The sequence below is a fragment of the Rattus norvegicus genome, chromosome X, assembly GCF_021556685.1.
Source record: "Rattus norvegicus strain SHRSP/BbbUtx chromosome X, alternate assembly SHRSP_T2T, whole genome shotgun sequence".
NCBI lineage: Eukaryota > Metazoa > Chordata > Mammalia > Rodentia > Muridae > Rattus > Rattus norvegicus.
In genome coordinates, this window is record NC_141554.1 from 6,518,616 (window position 1) to 6,524,615 (window position 6,000).

The window sequence follows — 6,000 nt, forward strand, 5'->3', positions numbered from 1 at the left end:
ACTAGTAAATCAAAAGGGAAATCAAACCACAACAACACAGCTGATTGATAGCTCAATATTGATAGCCTTAGTTTCCCCCAATAAAAAGACAGACTAAGAGACTAAGTTAAAAAACAAACCATGGGGGTTGGGGATTTAGCTCAGTGGTAGAGTGCTTGCCTGGCAAGCGCAAGGCCCTGGGTTCGGTCCCCAGCTCCGATAAAAAGAAAACAAACAAACAAACAAACAAAAAGAAAAAACCATGATTAATATTTCTTCTGGACAAAAGAAACATATCTCAACATAAACAATAGACACCACCGTAGGGTAAAAATGGAAAAGATACTTTTAAAAAATGAACATAAGAAGCAGTAGGTTTATTTATTTTTAATATCTATATGAACTCACAGAAATTGAACAGCTCACTACTGAATGAAAGTTGTGTCAAGATAGAAATAAAAAAGAAGCTTAACATTTTTAAAGAATTCAATAAATTAAACACAGACAACATCAAACCTATTGAACACACAGATGGCAGTTCTAAAACAAAGTTCATAACACCAAGTCTCTACATCAAAAAAAAAGATAGACATTTCATATTTGTAATTTAATGAAATTCCTGGAGGCTCTAGAACGGGAAGAAATAATACCCAGAGAGAATTAATGCGAAGAAATAGTCAAATGTGGGCTGAAATCTGTGAAATAGAGAACTGACGCCCTCTGCTGGACGATGTGGACACATGCGCTCACATGGGGCCATAATTACCGTCCATTGCATACACAAATACATGTGACTTAAAATAAAATAAATATTTTAAAAATCACTCATCACTGGAAGTGTAATATAAAATTTCCTAGTCCTTCCCTTTGCCTTGATTTTTACATCTTACCCACTGCCTTTACTCACACTGGGAGAAAAACACCCTCAGTAATGCCTGAAGCCTCCATAATGGACTCTGGACATCTTTCTTATTCAGTCTCTCTAATTGCCTTTACCTCTGAGATGACCAATTTCCACCATCGTCTACTTGCCAGGTTAACTAGATTCGTTATCCCAGTATCTTCCTGGAGGTCCTCCTAGATCCTGTATGACATCATTGGCTGTCACCCATGAAGCTCACTCACTTAGGGTAAGCACGATTATAATTTAAACCAACCGACACCAAGAATACAGTCTGTCCAGTTTATAAGCCCCAGTTTATTGCAATCTATTTTCAAATCAATATGAATCCATGGAAAAATATAGAATAAAACTATTAATTGATTGAGAGATTCAATGATTAGTATATGAGTGAGTTTAGGAGCAGACATGAATTAAGGAAAATTGTTGGTTTAAGAGTTTGCCATAATAAGAAACAGAAGTAAAAGAATGAGGTGATAATATTAGTTATCACTGCTACATTCTGAAATAAAACACAAATTCAGCTACTAAACTGACCAACTGTATATATAAATAAATAGGAATCTGTTTAAAGGAACAGACTATTTAACTTATGACACCTCCCTGGATATAATTGGTAAATTGTATTTCAGGAACATTACGAACATTCCTAAAACAATAATCAGGAAAAAAAAGAACGAAACAAAATAATACAACAAAAAGCTGACCTAAAAGCACATAATCAAATAAAGGTTAAGAAGTCAAGGAAAAACACCCGGCCCGCAGCAGCTCTCTGCTCCCAGACCCGGTGAGAGAGAGACCCAACCGCCTGGTCAGGTGGGCACTCCTGAGGCTGCAAAGCGGAAGAGACCACCAACACTGCTCACCCCTGCCCACATCCCTGGCCCAAGAGGAAACTGTATAAGGCCTCTGGGCTCCCGTGGGGGAGGGCCCAGGAGCGGCAGGACACCTGCCTGAGACACCGCCAGAACCTGAAAGAAACAGACCAGATAAACAGTTCTCTGCACCCAAACCCCGTGGGAGGGAGAGCTAAACCTTCAGAGAGGCAGACAAGCCTGGGAAACCAGAAGAGACTGCTCCCTGCACACACATCTTGGACGCCAGAGGAAAAAGCCAAAGACCATCTGGAACCCTGTGCACTGAAGCTCCCGGAAGGGGCGGCACAGGTCTTCCTGGTTGCTGCCGCTGCAGAGAGCCCCTGGGCAGCACCCCACGAGCGTACTTGAGCCTCAGGACCAAAGGTAAGACCAAATTTTCTGCTGCAAGAAAGCTGCCTGGTGAACTCAAGACACAGGCCCACAGGAACAGCTGAAGACCTGTAGAGAGGAAAAACTACACACCCGAAAGCAGAACACTCTGTCCCCATAACTGACTGAAAGAGAGGAAAACAGGTCTACAGCACTCCTGACACACAGGCTTATAGGACAGTCTAGCCACTGTCAGAAATAGCAGAACAAAGTAACACTAGAGATAATCTGATGGCGAGAGGCAAGCGCAGGAACCCAAGCAACAGAAACCAAGACTACAATGCATCATCAGAGCCCAATTCTCCCACCAAAACAAACATGGAATATCCAAACACACCAGAAAAGCAAGATCTAGTTTCAAAATCATATTTGATCATGATGCTGGAGGACTTCAAGAAAGACATGAACACACTTAGGGAAACACAGGAAAACATTAATAAACAAGTAGAAGCCTACAGAGAGGAATCGCAAAAATCCCTGAAAGAATTCCAGGAAAACACAATCAAACAGTTGAAGGAATTAAAAATGGAAATAGAAGCAATCAAGAAAGAACACATGGAAACAACCCTGGATATAGAAAACCAAAAGAAGAGACAAGGAGCTGTAGATACAAGCTTCACCAACAGAATACAAGAGATGGAAGAGAGAATCTCAGGAGCAGAAGATTCCATAGAAATCATTGACTCAACTGTCAAAGATAATGTAAAGTGGAAAAAGCTACTGGTCCAAAACATACAGGAAATCCAGGACTCAATGAGAAGATCAAACCTAAGGATAATAGGTATAGAAGAGAGTGAAGACTCCCAGCTCAAAGGACCAGTAAATATCTTCAACAAAATCATAGAAGAAAACTTCCCTAACCTAAAAAAAGAGATACCCATAGACATACAAGAAGCCTACAGAACTCCAAATAGATTGGACCAGAAAAGAAACACCTCCCGTCACATAATTGTCAAAACACCAAACGCACAAAATAAAGAAAGAATATTAAAAGCAGTAAGGGAAAAAGGTCAAGTAACATATAAAGGGAGACCTATCAGAATCACACCAGACTTCTCGCCAGAAACTATGAAGGCCAGAAGATCCTGGACTGATGTCATACAGACCCTAAGAGAACACAAATGCCAGCCCAGGTTACTGTATCCAGCAAAACTCGCAATTAACATTGATGGAGAAACCAAGATATTCCATGACAAAACCAAATTTACACAATATCTTTCTACAAATCCAGCACTACAAAGGATAATAAATGGTAAAGCCCAACATAAGGAGGCAAGCTATACCCTAGAAGAAGCAAGAAACTAATCGTCTTGGCAACAAAACAAAGAGAATGAAAGCACACAAACATAACCTCACATCCAAATATGAATAGAAAGGGAAACAATAATCACTATTCCTTAATATCTCTCAATATCAATGGCCTCAACTCCCCAATAAAAAGACATAGATTAACAAACTGGATACGCAACGAGGACCCTGCATTCTGCTGCCTACAGGAAACACACCTCAGAGACAAAGAAAGACACTACCTCAGAGTGAAAGGCTGGAAAACAACTTTCCAAGCAAATGGTCAGAAGAAGCAAGCTGGAGTAGCCATTCTAATATCAAATAAAATCAATTTCCAACTAAAAGTCATCAAAAAAGATAAGGAAGGACACTTCATATTCATCAAAGGAAAAATCCACCAAGATGAACTCTCAATCCTAAATATCTATGCCCCAAATACAAGGGCACCTACATACGTAAAAGAAACCCTACTAAAGCTCAAAACACACATTGCACCTCACACAATAATAGTGGGAGATTTCAACACCCCACTCTCATCAATGGACAGATCATGGAAACAGAAATTAAACAGTGATGTCGACAGACTAAGAGAAGTCATGAGCCAAATGGACTTAACGGATATTTATAGAACATTCTATCCTAAAGCAAAAGGATATACCTTCTTCTCAGCTCCTCATGGTACTTTCTCCAAAATTGACCATATAATTGGTCAAAAAACGGGCCTCAACAGGTACAGAAAGATAGAAATAATCCCATGCGTGCTATCGGACCACCACGGCCTAAAACTGGTCTTCAATAACAATAAGGGAAGAATGCCCACATATACGTGGAAATTGAACAATGCTCTACTCAATGATAACCTGGTCAAGGAAGAAATAAAGAAAGAAATTAAAAACTTTTTAGAATTTAATGAAAATGAAGATACAACATACTCAAACTTATGGGACACAATGAAAGCTGTGCTAAGAGGAAAACTCATAGCGCTGAGTGCCTGCAGAAAGAAACAGGAAAGAGCATATGTCAGCAGCTTGACAGCACACCTAAAAGCTCTAGAACAAAAAGAAGCAAATACACCCAGGAGGAGCAGAAGGCAGGAAATAATCAAACTCAGAGCTGAAATCAACCAAGTAGAAACAAAAAGGACCATAGAAAGAATCAACAGAACCAAAAGTTGGTTCTTTGAGAAAATCAACAAGATAGATAAACCCTTAGCCAGACTAACGAGAGGACACAGAGAGTGCGTCCAAATTAACAAAATCAGAAATGAAAAGGGAGACATAACTACAGATTCAGAGGAAATTCAAAAAATCATCAGATCTTACTATAAAAACCTATATTCAACAAAATTTGAAAATCTTCAGGAAATGGACAATTTCCTAGACAGATACCAGGTATCGAAGTTAAATCAGGAAAAGATAAACCAGTTAAACAACCCCATAACTCCTAAGGAAATAGAAGCAGTCATTAAAGGTCTCCCAACCAAAAAGAGTCCAGGTCCAGACGGGTTTAGTGCAGAATTCTATCAAACCTTCATAGAAGACCTCATACCAATATTATCCAAACTATTCCACAAAATTGAAACAGATGGAGCCCAACCGAATTCCTTCTACGAAGCCACAATTACTCTTATACCTAAACCACACAAAGACACAACAAAGAAAGAGAACTTCAGACCAATTTCCCTTATGAATATCGACGCAAAAATACTCAATAAAATTCTGGCAAACCGAATTCAAGAGCACATCAAAACAATCATCCACCATGATCAAGTAGGCTTCATCCCAGGCATGCAGGGATGGTTTAATATATGGAAAACCATCAACGTGATCCATTATATAAACAAACTGAAAGAACAGAACCACATGATCATTTCATTAGATGCTGAGAAAGCATTTGACAAAATTCAACACCCCTTCATGATAAAAGTCCTGGAAAGAATAGGAATTCAAGGCCCATACCTGAACATAGTAAAAGCCATATACAGCAAACCAGTTGCTAACATTAGACTAAATGGAGAGAAACTTGAAGCAATCCCACTAAAATCAGGGACTAGACAAGGCTGCCCACTCTCTCCCTACTTATTCAATATAGTTCTTGAAGTTCTAGCCAGAGCAATCAGACAACAAAAGGAGATCAAGGGGCTACAGATCAGAAAAGAAGAGGTCAAAATATCACTATTTGCAGATGACATGATAGTATATTTAAGTGATCCCAAAAGTTCCACCAGAGAACTACTAAAGCTGATAAACAACTTCAGCAAAGTGGCTGGGTATAAAATTAACTCAAATAAATCAGTAGCCTTCCTCTATACAAAAGAGAAACAAGCCGAGAAAGAAATTAGGGAAACGACATCCTTCATAATAGACCCAAACAATATAAAGTACCTCGGTGTGACTTTAACCAAGCAAGTAAAAGATCTGTATAATAAGAACTTCAAGACACTGAAGAAAGAAATTGAAGAAGACCTCAGAAGATGGAAGGATCTCCCATGCTCATGGATTGGCAGGATTAATATAGTAAAAATGGCCATTTTACCAAAAGCAATTTACAGATTCAATGCAATCCCCATCAAAATACCAATCCAAT